Source organism: Crinia signifera, chromosome 6, assembly GCF_055691185.1.
Source record: "Crinia signifera chromosome 6, ASM5569118v1, whole genome shotgun sequence".
Classification (NCBI taxonomy): Eukaryota; Metazoa; Chordata; class Amphibia; order Anura; family Myobatrachidae; genus Crinia; species Crinia signifera.
Window position 1 is genome coordinate 14,370,544 of NC_139222.1, and position 17,475 is coordinate 14,388,018.

The following is a 17,475-nucleotide window of genomic DNA, read 5'->3' on the forward strand; positions in this document are numbered from 1 at the left end:
CTTTCGGTAGTACCCCGCAGTCCCCAGGAAGGCGCGGACCTGCTTCTGGGAGGAAGGCCGGGGCCAGTTTAGAATGGCCTCTACTTTAGCGGGCTCCGGGCGCAGCTGCCCGCTTCCCACTCGGTGTCCTAGGTATTGGACCTCAGCCATTCCCATGTGGCATTTGTCGGGACGGATGGTGAACCCGGCTCGCTGGATCCGGGTCAGCACCTCCCTAACGTGAGTCAGATGCTCCTCCCAGCTGTCACTAAAGATAGCTATGTCGTCCAGGTAGGCGTGGGCAAACTCCTGGCACCCCTCCAGCATGTTATCCACTGTGCGCTGGAAGGTGGCAGGGGCATTCTTCATCCCAAATGGCAGCATCGTGAATTCGAAGAGGCCACAGGGGGTGGTGAATGCAGAGCGCTCCTGTGCTCCGCTGGATAGGGGTATTTGCCAATACCCTTTGCTCAAATCCAGGGTGGACACATAGCGGGCCCCACCTAATCTGTCCAACAGCTCATCCATTCGTGGCATGGGATACGCATCGGTCACCGTTACCTCATTGAGCTTCCGGTAATCCACGCAGAACCGGGTGGTACCATCTTTCTTCGGCACCAGCACCACCCCGGCTGCCCAGGGGCTACGGGAGGGGACTATTACTCCAAGTTGCAGCATCTCTTCTATTTCGGCCCAGACCTGTCTCAATACTTCCGGGGTTATTCTGTACGCCGCCTGTCGGCAAGGTTTGGCCTCCCCGGTGTCCACATTGTGGGTGGCCAGTGGGGTGCAGCCCGGACGGCAGGTGAACTGGGCTTCATGCTCCCGGAGCACCTCCCCCAGTTCCTGCTGCTGTTGGGGTTCCAGCTGGGCACCTATCTGCACTGCCTCAATGCCCTGGTTTTGTCGAGCTACCTCTAGCAGGTCAGGGAGGGGGTCTAGCTCGGTCTCACCCATGGGTGGGCAGCACACCACCATCGCCCCTATGTGCCTCTCCACGTACCCCTTAAGCCGGTTTATGTGGAAGACGCGGCATTGCCGGCCCCCTTTGTCTAGGGATACTAGGTAAGAGACGGGACCTTTTCTCTCCATGACGGTGTAGGGACCTGCCCACGTGGCCTGGAGCTTGTTATGCTTCACCGGTATCAGGACCATCACTTTCTGCCCGGGACCATTTCCCGGAGGCGAGCATGCTGGTCATACCATCCTTTTTGTTTGTCCTGGGCCTGGACTAGGTTCTCTCTGGCTAAGCCCATCACCCGCTTCAGTCGCGCCTGCAGTTGTTCAACGTACTGCAGAACCGGCTGTTCTGGGTCTCGGAAGGTCCCTTCCCACCCTTCCTTGACTAGGTCGAGGGGTCCCCGTACTGAGTGGCCATACAACAGCTCAAAGGGGGAGTAGCCGGTAGACTCTTGTGCCACCTCTCGGTAGGCAAACAGGAGTTGCGGCAGCGCCTTCTCCCAGTCCTTCCCCTCTGAGTGGACGTATGCTTTGAGCAGGGACTTGAGGGTCCCATTGAACCGTTCGCACAACCCATTGGTTTGGGGGTGGTAAGCGGTGGTCCGGAGAGCCCTCACCCCCCACTTCTCCCACAGGGTCTTCACTAGCTCTCCCTGGAATTGGGATCCCTGGTCTGTGAGCACCTCCTGGGGGTACCCCACTCTGCTGAAGATGTCCACAAGGGCCTGTACCACGTGCTCCGCATCTATGGAGGCGAGAGCCACTGCCTCAGGGTACCGGGTGGGCCACATCTACCAGAGTGAGGATGTACTTTTGCCGGACCGACTGGGCACCTTAAGGGGGCCTACAAGGTCTATCGCTACCCTTCTGAATGGCTCCCCTATGATGGGCATGGGCAACAAGGGGGCTTTGGTTGGGGCGCCGGCTAACCGCTGGCAGGTGTCACAAGAGGCGCGGTACTCTTTTACCGCCCGTGACACCCCCGGCCAGAAGAAGTTCTTCACTAGCCTGGTTCCGTGTCTTACGGGTGCCCAGGTGGCCGGCGGCCGGGATTTCATGGGCCAGGGCTAGGAGCTCGGGTCTATAGGCTGCGGGGACTATCAGTTGTTTGGGTGAGGTGCCGGGCCCCAGGTCAGGCCTTATGGGGACTATCCTATACAGCAGCCCCTTTTCCCAGACTATACGATTCCCTCCCCGGTCCAGGCCCCCCTGTTCGGCGGCCCGGCGCAACTCGGCCAATGAGGGGTCCGTGCCTGGGCCTTCCTAAACTTCTCTCGGTCGCCCTCCCCCAAGTCAGGAACAGTCGGGAGGTCATGGTTACTTGGTTCACTCACCCTCTCAGGACCGGGGCCTGTTCCAGGGTTGCACGCCAGGACGGCGCCTGGGTTGGTGTCGGGATCCGTAGTCGGGGGTTCGGGTCTCCCCTCCCTACTCCCCGAGTTTGGCTTCTGGTAACTGGTTGCACAAAATGGGTCACGAGTCCTTGCCCAAGGTCGTTACCTAAAATGACCTTGGCGGGCAGTCCGCTGAGCACGCCCACTTCTATGGTTCCTTGCCCGGCCTTCCAGTCCATTCGAACCCGGGCTACAGGAATGTCCCGCTCCTGGCCTCCTGCGGTGCGGATGGTCACTCGCTGTTGTTGCAGAAGGAGGCCGGGAGGGATTAGGTCGGGCTCCACCAGGGTTAGAGAAGCTCCAGAGTCTCTGAGTCCAGTTACTTCCCGTCCCTCGACCCATACTGGCTGCATGTGTCCCCGCATGTTTTTCGGGGCAGGTGCCCCCGGGTCGCCTACCAGGTCCACGGCATAGACCCCCTCATTGTCCTCATCCCCATCGGTATATAGGTCCTCCTCCTCTTCACCGGGCCCCCTTTGCCGGCTGCCCGTAGACAAGGGCTACGGGGGTGGGGCGGTCTTGACCCCGGGGACAGTTCCTCTGCAGGTGCCCCGGCTGTCCACAGCGGAAGCAGTCCCGAGGTCCAATTGGGGTTCGGGACCTGGGAATGGGTGGTGGGAAGTTGGCTGCCGGGGCTCTCGGGGGCTCCCACCGTGGGACCAAGGGTTTGGTAGGGGGCTTCCCTGGCGGGGAGCCCTGAATGGCTCGCCGTAGCCCGGTGGAGGGGGTAGAGAGCGTGTTCCTCCATCCCAAGCGGTTAGGCCAGGAATTCGTCGGCTAGGCTGGCGGCCTTCCCCGGGCTGATGGGGTCGCGATCCGCCACCCACTCCCGGAGGTCCACGGGTAATTGGGCCAATAATTGTTCCATTACCATCAGGTCCGCAATCTGCCCAGCGCTGGCCGCCTGCTTCCCTTCAGTCCACTTTCGGTAGAGGCTCTGCAGCTGTGAGCCATACTCCACGTAGGAACTACCTTCCTTCTTCCTAATACTTCGGAAGCGCTGGCGGTAGGTTTCAGCAGTGATCTGGAACCGGGCCAGTAGTGCCTTCTTCAGCTCGGCATAGTTCCCACAGGCCTGTACACTGAGTCCTTGGTAGGCTTCCAGGGCCTTCCCGGTCAGACTCGGCCCTAGATACTTGGGCCAGTCCTCCGGACCTACCCGGTGGACTCCCATCAGGTTCTCAAACATCTGGAGGTGCGTGTCAATGTCCGTCTCGCCCTCCGGAATGGAGGCACATCCCGGAACCCTAGGCGGGGCCCCCGGTGTCCCAGCGTGTCCAACGCTGCAAGGAGTTGGGCCGGGAGGGTATCCATCGCCGGCTGTGCAGAGGTCCCCAAGCCGGAGTCCTCCGCAGGACTCTTGTGGCAGTCTCGTCGTCGGGGCCGGCCGGATGGGTGCGTACCCACTCACCGAGCCGACCAATGAGGACTTCACGGGTGTCCGTATCCACAAAGGCGATGTCTTTGGACTGGCATAATACCTGCAGCTCTGGCTTGCGGGCCCTCCGGTAGGGATGTTCGCGCTCCTGTGAGCCCGCTGCTCCTCATTCTCCTGCATTTTAGCCTGCTTAGGGTCTGGCTTATGTGTTCCTCCCTGTGTGGTTCTATACTATCAGGTTATGGGCTATTGTGCCAACAGAACCTGGCCGTATAACGATACGGGCCCTGGTTCTGCCTGGTGTACAGGACTGTGTGATCCCCACTGCTTGCCACCAATTGTAAGGACTCCCGGGCTCATGGGTGCATGGAGGGGGCCTATCGCTCATATCCGCCTTGAGAAAGGCAGTGTTTACAGCATTTGCACAGTCCCGGGAGAACTTCAGTTCGCGGATCACACAGTAAGGCCACAAAAGCAAGGTACAAACGCACCTTTATTCATATTAACAGTACATGAAAACCATAACCACACCACTAACACTACACAATACAGGTAGCCTACAATATACACAGCACACACTAACTATATCAGAACCACACAAAGGTGAACACCTCCCCTTCCCTTCCACAGTCAATAGTCACCTTGGGCAGTCTCTGAGCTGAAGGCTGGTGGGGCCTTGGTGAGGGGGAATGCAGAACCCCAGCGGAGGTACGGGCTCCACTGCGCCAGGGCCGACTGCCCACTGCTGGTCCTGCAGGTGATGAATCCCAGCCGCTTGGCCTGTGGGTGCCGTCGGGGTGCTGGCACGCTGGATGCAACCGCTGGCTGTGGTATGGGGTCCACTGCGCCAGGGCCGACTGCCCACTGCTGGTCCTGCAGGTGATGAATCCCAGCCGCTTGGCCTGTGGGTGCCGTCGGGGTGCTGGCACGCTGGATGCAACCGCTGGCTGTGGTATGGGGTCCACTGCGCCAGGGCCGACTGCCCACTGCTGGTCCTGCAGATGATGAATCCCAGCCGCTTGGCCTGTGGGTGCCGTCGGGGTGCTGGCACGCTGGATGCAACCGCTGGCTGTGGTATGGGGTCCACTGCGCCAGGGCCGACTGCCCACTGCTGATGTTCTGGTGGGGTCTGGAGGGAACTCAGCTTCCTCCCCTGGGATCCTGCCTCGCCGGGTCAGGGATCCTGGATGGATGCAGAAAGTTGAACCCAGAGCTGCTGTGTCAGCCCTTTTATCCTTGAGTTCTGCGACCGGATTGGTCGTTGCTTGAATCCTGAGATGTAAATGCCCCTGAGTCCTGTGTAGGGATTGGCTGAGGCGGAGCCCTGGAAACTGGTTGTTCTCTGGGACTCTCTGGCCCCCTGCTGGTCTGGTGGCCGGCCAGTCTATAACAAGTCCCCGGGGAGAACAAAAGGCCAGGAACCATTGCTGATAAGGGGTGGCCCAGGTGTGAAGTCAAAACAGACCATATTGTGGATTGCAAGGTCTCAATCTATTCAACTGGCTGATGCTTCCTGTAGGAGAAAGGGGGGGATGAGATAAGGCATTCCTGCTGGATTCAGCACCCTTAGAGAAATAGTACAGTTCTGCCTCCAGCTGGGCAGTTTCAGGCCTGCAAAGGTCTGGTAGTCACTGGGCGCTGTTTAGGAATAGCTGGGTGCCTGCCCCCCTGTGTTGGGGTGCAAGCACGGTAGGCCTTTAGGGGGGCTACCCACTGACGAACTGGGGTGGGGTATCCGAAGGTTCGTCACATGCGCTAAGGGGCTGAAATCGCGTAATATGTGCGTTAAGGTATGCGGAACAAAAGTGCGAGATTATTTCGCATTTATATCGCATCCAGATGTTTTCGTATAGGAAAGTATACAAATCGCTTATTTAATGCAATGCGTTTTCGCAAATCGCACTTTTTAGGTGTCTAATTATCGCACTTATTTCAGACCAGGTTCTGTTTGGCGAATTTGCACAGAACTCATTTTGGTCAAGTGCACACATGGTTAATTTCAACACAGGTGCCCTCATTTTCACTCACAAACACCCCTACATAAACCCCAACAGCATTTAGGACACCTGTGAGGGTTTGAAAGATGGAGATTTTGCAGAGTGGTTTGGAGTTGATGATTTGTGATGTGGCCCATTTGGAGGAGCTGCGCAGGAGGGAGGAAGCTGCGCGCCAGATCCAGGTAGCCCCCCGACTACTGCGTACCCCACGTATGTATCGTGCTCGGCTCTACCTGGACTCCCTCTCGGATCAGCAGGTTGTGGGGATGTTTAGGCTGAACCGCATTAACCTGTTGGACTTATATGAGCAGGTGAGAGAGGATTTGGACCCTTTTGGGGAAGGCAACTATGCAGTGTCTGGGCTGCACAAATTAATGTGTGCCCTCTACTATTTGGCCACAGGCTCCACTCAGTCTGTGACCTCATGGGCCTTGGGGGTATCACAGGCCACTTTCTCTAAGCATTTCACTCAAGTGTTACTTGCTTTAAAGAAGTTGTGGCGGACATACATCAGATTCCCCAGTTCTGAGCAGGAGTGGCAGGACCACAAGTTGGCTTTCTATAGACTCTCAGCATTCCCTCGCGTGCTGGGAGCTATAGACTGCACACACATTGGGATTAGGGCACCGCACGTGCGGGGACACGTCTACGTCAATAGGCGTGGGCGGCACTCCCTGAACGTGCAGGTTGTATCCAATGCAAATTTGAAAATCCTGAGTGTTGTTGCAGGCTTTCCGGGAAACTGCCATGACGCCTATATTCTGAGACACTCAGCCCTCTGGAACAGATTTACCAACCACCAAATGCCAGAGGGCTGGCTACTAGGTAAGTACTGTTTAACATAATACCCTGTCTGTCCCTAATTGTACCTGCTGCAATGTGTGTGTTTCCTCTTTCACAAGCATATTGCTCTTCTACCATTGTGTCCTGTTTGAAAGCAACACATACATTACCATATAAGGCAATCACTTCCTATCTGTGTTTTAGGTGACTCAGGATATGGTTGTGTTTCCTGGCTCATGACACCTTTGCGCACCCCAGAGGGCCCTGCACAGCACCGGTATAATGAAGCCCACATTGCAACCCGCAATGTGGTGGAGCGCACATTTGGCGTCTTGAAGAGTCGCTTCCGGTGTTTGGACAGGTCGTCGGGTACACTGCTTTACCACCCTGGCAAAGTAGTCATGATTATCCAGGCTTGCTGCATGCTGCACAACATAGCCCTGTCTCAACCTGCCTATGTGGAGGAGGAACATGCAGCAGTCGTTGAGGAAGCCCAACCTACCACACCTCCGGTAGTGAGGGGTACGCAGAGGGGGAATCTGGTGCGCACACACATCATCAGCCGATACTTTTCTGGTAAGCACATGTGCCCTGTACTGCAAAATGTACCTGTGCTGTAAGTGTACTCATTAACTAATGTGTGACCAATACCATCTGCTTCCACCCACATTTAGCCTAATACACAGAGCCCAACGGATGCAGATGGTGGTGCTGACCTATCCCTTGCTAATATCTAGCTTGTAAGTACTTTTCAGACATGTATGAATGATGTATGCAGTCAAACATGTCTCACTGGTGGTGTGGAACTACACGTGCCAGCATGCCCTGACACACTCTAAGCATTACAGTCCAAACCATGAGTGTCAGAGCCTGCTGGAATATGTAGATGCACAACCTTTGCCAGCCAAGGAGATACCCCACACTACTTTAGTGCAATCCCATTGTCATATACCATTGCAATATTTTAGACTGCACACAATAATTGCTTAAAAAATAATACACAAACACAACGGCTAGACATTTTTACTTCTGTATACTTTGTCAGACGCAATCTGCATTTTTGCAGGTGAAAAATAACAACTCTGGGGGCATGTTACAAGATGATTGGGAATGGGAAAAATAATGAAACATATGTAGGAGCTACCTTCTCCCAGCATCAGGCACCCCTACACCACTTCTAGACCCTGTACCAAGCCCACCACGGGTCCGAACACTCCGACGGGGTGGGGAAGTGGGGGAGCCACTTATTGGGGTGCTGGATACACTGCTGAGGGTGGATGCTGTGCCACCTCCCACATTGGCTTCCAGCTGCTGGATTTGTGCCTGCATAGCTAGTAAGGCATTAGTCTGCGCTGTGCATGATTGGGTGAGTGCAGCAATACTTTGCGCCAGGCTGGCAATATGCCTATTCTGCTCCCTTACAGCAGCAGTTAGCTCAGCAAGACGGGTGTCAATGCTGTTAGCAATGCGCACATGAGTGCCTACACCTACCCGTACACTACGTGCCATTTTCCGTAACTGAAGGAAGGTGTCACGCATGTACCCCTGGATATTACCTATTTGGAGGCTTTGGGAGGCCATGTATTCTATCTGTTTTTCCTTGAAATTAACCAAGGAGTTAGCTACTTGGGAAGCCGAAGCGGCTGTATGGGGTGTGTTGGTGGGTGGGGGTGGGTTGGGAGACACCCCACTTGGGGGAAGATCACTCTGTGACGAGGTCTGTATTTCTTCCTCTGCCGCAAAGGTGTCGACTGGTTCAAGAATGATGTCCATTTCGTCTAGCACCATCATTGAAGAATCTGTTTGGTTTGACCCTAGTTGTATAGCACCTGTGGATACAGAGAAGAGGTAAGTACTCATGCATATATAGGCCACACTGTCCTCTATACTGTTTTACATAGGGCTTGAGATGCTGGACGCAAATACCTAGGGGTGTTATGTACTTACACATGTACCCCGATACAGCATGTAACATTCACATTAATAATATGTCACATGCGTAGCTCAGATGACATTCATTTCCGTTGCAATGTAGCAACAGGAGTTGAATGTGGTATGAGATATTGTTGAGGTGACATGGGTGTGTGTACTGTATGTGTAATGGTGTGTTTTTTGTTCATTTACCTGCTTCCGCAGATTCTGCAGCAACGGGCCTTCTGGTCTTGGATGCGTGAGCACTTCGGGATTGACAATCTGTAGAAGGAAAGATGGGCAGGCATTATGGACCTTGCAATGGGGAAGCATTTTGTGCAAACAGGCATTGAGATGACAATAATGGACAATACCCTTTGGACAAGGACTGCTTTATTTCTTTGGCACCATTTTGTTTTGGAACCCACAGATTTTTCTGTGACATTAATAAAATTACACTATTGTACACATGACAACTATTGTATAATCTTTGCTATGTAGGCATGGCAGCTAAACCACCAGTACACCTCTGGGTTTTTGTCCACATACATGTTAGGCTGCTAGAAAGAATGTTACAGTGTTAATCAATGTGAGCAGTTGTGGAACTACAAGGCCCAGCATTATCAGCAATTTTAAAGGAGTAGCAGGCAATTTCTTGTGCATGAACTTGCTGGGCTATGTAGTTCCACAGCAGCACTTTACTTAGCATAACAATACAAGTGAACATTGTAGTTATAATACATTAGCATGTATGTTTAGGATTGCATGTGGTCACACTTACCAGCTCTAGATGGCGTTTGTGGCCTCTCGGTATCCGCCACGTGCATGCCAGGCAGGACCTCAGGGGGGATGATGCGCTTCAGCTTCACCTCATACGAATTGTAGCACACAGTGGTGGGGCTTCCTCCTCCAGTCTTGGTGGCCTCCTCCAACTCCATGGCCATTTTATTCTTCAACTGCCTTTTGATGTCGTTGAATCTCTTTTTCACATTGCGGACCAGGCGCTTGTGCTGACTCACAGCGTTCACCGCCTGGGTGATGTCCTTCCACATAGCCCTTTTGCGCTGTGCAGTGGTCTTGTGGTGAGATTTGCCAAGCAAACGCTCAAACACTGGCAGGATAGCCCGGACAAGTGCTGCATTTTCTTCATAGGAAAAACGCACCTTTCTGCCACTTTTGGTGCAGCCAGCTTCAACCTCCTCCTCCTCCTCATTTTCAACACCAGCCATGTAGCCCTCCTCCTCCATGGCAGTGTCTTCCTCCTCCTCACCACCATCTGCCTCCACCTCTGACATGTGGCCCTCCTGCAGCTGGTGTGGGGTATGGTCAAGGTCTTGGCTGTAGGATGGGGATGCCAGCGGATCCTCCACCTCCTCCTGCTGGGGCTGGACGCCCAGGGTCTGGTGTGGGGCTGCCCTTGCTGTGGCCATGCTGCCTGCCACACTGCTGCCTCTCACACTTGTCTGGCTGCTGCCACTGGTCCCTCTGCCACTGCTCCCTCTGCCACTGCTCCCTCTGCCACTGCTTCCTCTGCCACTCCTCACTCTGCCACTGCTCCCTCTGCCACTCCTCACTCTGCCACCAACACCTGTTCCTGAACGCACACTGCCACTGCTCCTCTCCATGCTCCTTACTTCCTATCAAAGAGTGAAATGGCGCCAATGCCCCTTTATATAGGGGGTGTGATGCATAATGGAGGGGACACAGGTGGGCCAATAGGTTGGGGGGTTCTTACTCATGCGGAGACAGTTTTGTATATCGCACTCCGGTTGGTCCAAAAATCGCACATGACCGGCGGAAGAATTCGCACTATTTTGTTACTTAAAAGCGCACCACTTCGCCGCAAATCGCACCTATTCGCACTTTTCAGCCTCCAAAACGCATCACATTAAATATGCGAATTATGACTGAAAAGTGCGATTTGTAAAAGTGCGATTTGCGGCGATGTGGTGCGCTAAAAAAACATGCGCATTTATGTGCAAGCATAGAATGTCACCCATAATATTTGTACGTGACACTTCAGATGTGACTTCCTGCAGTTAAAACAGTCTTGCTTTGTGGTTGGCTACGGAAGTGTTTGTGGTTAGCACAAGAAATGTGTCCCAGAAAATACATACTTATGAAACTTGAAGGTTTATAGTACAGAGTAAAATCTATATCAATAAGCATAACGAATAATAATTCAATATCACTTGCTATCACCAATTACGAAAGAAGCATGGACCCCCAACCCTTCAAGCGGCATATACATGCGGGCATTATACACATGGGCAGCGGCATATACATGCGGGCATTATACACATGGGCAGCATACACATGGGCAGCGGCATATACATGCGGGCATGATACACACGGGCAGCGGCATATACATGCGGGCATTATACACACGGGCAGCGGCATATACATGCGGGCATTATACACACGGGCAGCGGCATATACATGCGGGCATTATACACACGGGCAGCGGCATATACATGCGGGCATTATACACGGGCAGTGGCATATACATGCGGGCATTACACACACGGGCAGCGGCATATACATGCGGGCATTATACACACGGGCAGCGGCATATACATGCGGGCATTATACACACGGGCAGCGGCATATACATGCGGGCATTATACACACGGGCAGCGGCATATACATGCGGGCATTATACACGGGCAGCGGCATATACATGCGGGCATTATACACACGGGCAGCGGCATATACATGCGGGCATTATACACACGGGCAGCGGCATATACATGCGGGCATTGTACACACGGGCAGCGGCATATACATGTGGGCATTATACACATGAGCAGCGGCATATACATGCGGGCATTATACACAGGGCAGCGGCATATACATGCGGGCATTATACACCTGAGCAGCGGCATACACATGTGGGCATTATACACATGGGCAGCGGCATATACATGCGGGCATTATACACACGGCAGCGGCATATACATGCGGGCATTATACACACGGCAGCGGCATATACATGCGGGCATTATACACGGGCAGCGGCATATACATGCGGGCATTATACACAGGGCAGCAACATATACATGCGGGCATTATACACACGGGCAGCGGCATATACATGCGGGCATTATACACACGGGCAGCGGCATATGCATGCGGGCATTATACACACGGGCAGCGGCATATGCATGCGGGCATTCTACACATGGGCAGCGGCATATACATGCGGGCATTATACACATGGGCAGCGGCATATACATGTGGGCATTATACACAAGGGAGCAGCATATACATGCGGGCATTATACACATGGGCAGCATACACATGGGCAGCGGCATATACATGCGGGCATGATACACACGGGCAGCGGCATATACATGCGGGCATTATACACACGGGCAGCGGCATATACATGCGGGCATTATACACACGGGCAGCGGCATATACATGCGGGCATTATACACGGGCAGTGGCATATACATGCGGGCATTACACACACGGGCAGCGGCATATACATGCGGGCATTATACACACGGGCAGCGGCATATACATGCGGGCATTATACACACGGGCAGTGGCATATACATGCGGGCATTATACACACGGGCAGCGGCATATACATGCGGGCATTATACACGGGCAGTGGCATATACATGCGGGCATTACACACACGGGCAGCGGCATATACATGCGGGCATTATACACACGGGCAGCGGCATATACATGCGGGCATTATACACACGGGCAGCGGCATATACATGCGGGCATTGTACACACGGGCAGCGGCATATACATGTGGGCATTATACACATGAGCAGCGGCATATACATGCGGGCATTATACACAGGGCAGCGGCATATACATGCGGGCATTATACACCTGAGCAGCGGCATACACATGTGGGCATTATACACATGGGCAGCGGCATATACATGCGGGCATTATACACACGGCAGCGGCATATACATGCGGGCATTATACACACGGCAGCGGCATATACATGCGGGCATTATACACACGGCAGCGGCATATACATGCGGGCATTATACACGGGCAGCGGCATATACATGCGGGCATTATACACAGGGCAGCAACATATACATGCGGGCATTATACACACGGGCAGCGGCATATACATGCGGGCATTATACACACGGGCAGTGGCATATACATGCGGGCATTATACACACGGGCAGCGGCATATGCATGCGGGCATTCTACACATGGGCAGCGGCATATACATGCGGGCATTATACACATGGGCAGCGGCATATACATGCGGGCATTATACACATGGGCAGCAGCATATACATGCGGGCATTATACACCCAGGTAACACTATATACATGTGGGCATTATACACATGGGCAGCGGCATACACATGTGGGCATTATACACATGGGCAGCGGCATATACATGCGGGCATTATACACATGGGCAGCGGCATATACATGCGGGCATTATACACATGGGCAGCGGCATATACATGCGAGCATTATACACATGGGCAGTGGCATACACATGTGGGCATCATACACATGGGCAGTTGTATATACATGTGGGCATTCTACACGGGCAGCGGCATATACATGTGGGCATTATACACATGGGCAGTGGTATATACATGTGGGCATTATACACATGGGCAGTGGTATATACATGTGGGCATTATACACATGGGCAGCGGCATATACATGTGGGCATTATACACATGGGCAGCGGCATATACATGTGGGCATTATACACACGGGCAGCGGCATATACATGTGGGCATTATACACACAGGCAGTGGCATATACATGTGGGTATTATACACAGGGCAGCGGCATATACATGTGGGCATTATACACATGGGCACCGGCATATACATGTGGGCATTATACACATGGGCAGCGGCATATACATGTGGGCATTATACACATGGGCACCGGCATATACACGTGGGCATTATACACAGGGCAGCGGCATATACATGTGGGCATTATACACAGGGCAGCGGCATATACATGTGGGCATTATACACAGGGCAGCGGCATATACATGTGATCATTATACACACAGGCAGTGGCATATACATGTGGGCATTATACACAGGGCAGCGGCATATACATGTGGGCATTATACACATGGGCAGCAGCATATACATGTGGGCATTATACACAGGGCAGCGGCATATACATGTGGGCATTATACACATGGGCAGCAGCATATACATGCGGCCATTATACACATGGGCAGCATACACATGGGCAGCGGCATATACATGCGGGCATTATACACATGGGCAGCGGCATATACATGTGGGCATTATACACAGGGCAGCGGCATATACATGTGGGCATTATACACAGGGCAGCGGCATATACATGTGGGCATTATACACAGGGCAGCGGCATATACATGTGGGCATTATACACAGGGCAGCGGCATATACATGTGGGCAATATACACAGGGCAGCGGCATATACATGTGGGCATTATACACAGGGCAGCGGCATATACATGTGGGCATTATACACATGGGCAGCGGCATATACATGTGGGCATTATACACAGGGCAGCGGCATATACATGTGGGCATTATACACATGGGCAGCAGCATATACATGCGGGCATTATACACATGGGCAGCATACACATGGGCAGCGGCATATACATGCGGGCATTATACACATGGGCAGCGGCATATACATGTGGGCATTATACACAGGGCAGCGGCATATACATGTGGGCATTATACACATGGGCAGCAGCATATACATGTGGGCATTATACACAGGGCAGCGGCATATACATGTGGGCATTATACACAGGGCAGCGGCATATACATGTGGGCATTATACACAGGGCAGCGGCATATACATGTGGGCATTATACACAGGGCAGCGGCATATACATGTGGGCATTATACACAGGGCAGCGGCATATACATGTGGGCATTATACACATGGGCAGCAGCATATACATGTGGGCATTATACACATGGGCAGCGGCATATACATTTGGGCATTATACACATGGGCAGCGGCATATACATGTGGGCATTATACACAGGGCAGCGGCATATACATGTGGTACAGTAGCAAAAAAAGGAAAAGGACTGTCTCTTTTGCTGGCGCACTGAAGAATTTTTAGTTGTATTAAAAATTAACTTTTATTAATGTCAAAAATAAAAAGGAAACCGCCAAGGTGAAATATATGCTACATACAAGACATACACAAAATACAATGAACAATTAATTAAAATTATGCACGCGCTGCATGTGTGTGCTCTGTGTGCGATCTAAATTGATCGTAGGTGTCCTCCTGGAGGAATAATTTGTGGTAGATATATTGTGTGGTACTTGGTATATGTCCCCTTACCCCTACTGGAAAGAGTCGTGTGGGTGGCCAACCACTATGCTGTGGTTGGCTCCTCTATGTTACCACGGCTCTATCGGTGTATGCAAGACTTTCTATTAGTCTATATGTCACTTGGCTCCGCAATTGTGCGTGTTATACACACAAATTGTAGTCAGAGCGTTAGATACGCTGGTCTTATGTATGGACAAATAATAGTTCTTTGTATGCGGTAACTCCTAATACGTCAGGGATTGGTTATGGGTGCACAAACAAATTTGTGCAAGTCGTGTATTATGCTTCAATCCTGGTTGTCACTATTGTCCCCTTTTGGTAGGTAGCTCTGGTTTGTGCACAGGTATGCTTTGATGCACCGTAGAATTAGTGCATCCGTGGTTGTAATACGTTTATTCAAGGGAAGTGGGTATCCTTATCCAGCAATTATTAATTCTGACAGAGTGTAATCTCCGTATATTACACAATAAAATTTGTGCTTATATTGATGCGCTGGATATGAGCAGTTTTACCTGTGCATGATTGTGCGCAAATATGCGTTGGTAAGCGCCAATAAGATATAGTGTGAGCTTGAATAAAAAATAATAAGGGTTGGACAGACTGACGTATAATTGGAGGGTAGGTAAAGTGGAGGGGGCAAGTTTGTTTGAAACAAATTGTATGGGAAATCTGATGGTGTGTACGCTACCAGGTCCCTCTATTTGATTACAATTTTTTCTTCTCCAACTTAGGTATAGAACCGCATTATGTGCGTTATGTCCATGATATTTGCGGGAGTCACAAGGTTGTTTTAGCAGTATTCAAGTAAGGGTTGTATGGGCAGTCTGACAGTGTGTATACAATCAGAGCAACGTGTCTTATTGGTTTTTACCACACTTTAAACATTTTCCATGGTGTGTACGCTATTTCTGCTACTGTGTTAGTAATTCGCCCCACACATTTTGGTATACATGCGTATATTCTCGTCGCAAATGGTTGTAGGTGGTCTGTCTGGTTACAGATCCCTTATTATAATTGCGGGTACACCGTCGGGGGGTTGTTGTGTGAGCGATCTTACAGTGTGTACGCTGCAAGGTCCTTTCTGTGAACACCAGTTAAATACACTTTGCCGCATTTAATAATTACCATCAATGCTGTATTATATTACAGGTATTGGGGTATATACATGTGGGCATTATACACAGGGCAGCGGCATATACATGTGGGCATTATACACAGGACAGCGGCATATACATGTGGGCATTATACACAGGGCAGAGGCATATACATGTGGGCATTATACACACGGGCACCGGCATATACATGTGGGCATTATACACACGGGCACCGGCATATACATGTGGGCATTATACACAGGGCACCGGCATATACATGTGGGCATTATACACATGGGCAGCGGTATATACGTGTGGGCATTATACACATGGGCAGCAGCATATACACGTGGGCATTATACACATGGGCAGCGGCATATACATGTGGCCATTATACACCCAGGTAACAGTATATACATGTGGATATTCACATAACAGTTCTGCCCACCACTGCAGAGACACCACAGGGCGGGCTGATTAATGCCCAGCAATGTGAGGGTGATATGGATGACAGATAGATCTAGGGGGTTGTCATTTATTCATTAAAAGTGACAGTGTGGAGGAAGGGGGGAGGGGTGCCACCCCCAAACAGGGTTATGTGATTATGCAGAACTGGGGAAGGGAGGTCGGCATGAGTGAGGCAGCCAGTCACTGGGTGGTTGGGTGAGAGAAGCGGCAGCCAGGGACAGCGATGAGCCGGGAGCAGCAGGGAAAGGAGGTGGCCCTTAATGCCGTCCACCATTTACCTTCTTAACAGGCATTAGCTCCGGCTGCACAGCGTGATGGCGGCTGCTGGACACCTCTCCCAATGCTCTCGTCCATGCAGTGCAAATGGTGGGTAGTGTCTAGATCCCATGCAGTTTTGGTAATTTTCCCATCATACCCTGGGTCCAAGTATACCTGGAGGGGGAATATAAATCTGTGGCGAGCGAAGCGAGCCACCGTGCCTGAAGCGTGCGAGCGTACAATGCTGCAAAAATAAAACAAAATAACCGACACCTACATGAATTACACATAAATTAAAAAACGTTGTGAGGGCATCTAACAACTTCCGCCCTCACTGAACGTCACTTCCTGTAACCAATACTGCATGGGAACTAGTCTCTACCGTGCATTGGTGGGCCCATCACAACACTTGCGAGATCTTCCTAGTTCCTACCGCCTGCAGTGATTGGTGGGAGCATCACCTCCACAGCCTGCAGTGATTGGTGGGCGCCGGGCGCGTCACCTCCACAGCCCGCAGTGATTGGCGGGAGCGTCACCTCCACAGCCTGCATTGATTGGTGGGCGCCGGGCGCATCACCTCCACAGCCCGCAGTGATTGGCGGGCACTGGGCGCATCACCTTTAGAGATTTCCCCCTTATCCCGGTGGTGAGGGCAGGCTGGCGCATCGCCTCCAACATGTATTGCAGGCAGGTATGCGGGTAGGCGGGCGGGGAAAACTGGCTGCGGGGGCCGTATCCGGCCAGCGGGCCGGAGGTTCCCCACCCCTGGCGTAAAGGGAGAATATCACAGTATGCTGAGCACAGTAAAGGTGCCCATACACTAGTAAGATTTATCTTCAGATCTGGCTGGTTGGAACAAAAACATGGTTATAGATGAGTGACAGTTGACCATTTGCTTGGAAATGCTGGAAAACTGACAAACT

At 52.1% G+C, this 17,475-nt stretch overlaps 1 protein-coding gene across 3 annotated transcripts in view; it reads left to right on the forward strand.

Moving 5' to 3' along the window:
• The window catches only part of LOC146010010 (uncharacterized), a 101,783-nt gene that overhangs the window by 48,728 nt on the left and 35,580 nt on the right, over positions 1-17,475 (forward strand). The gene's annotated exons all lie outside the window — the stretch shown is intronic.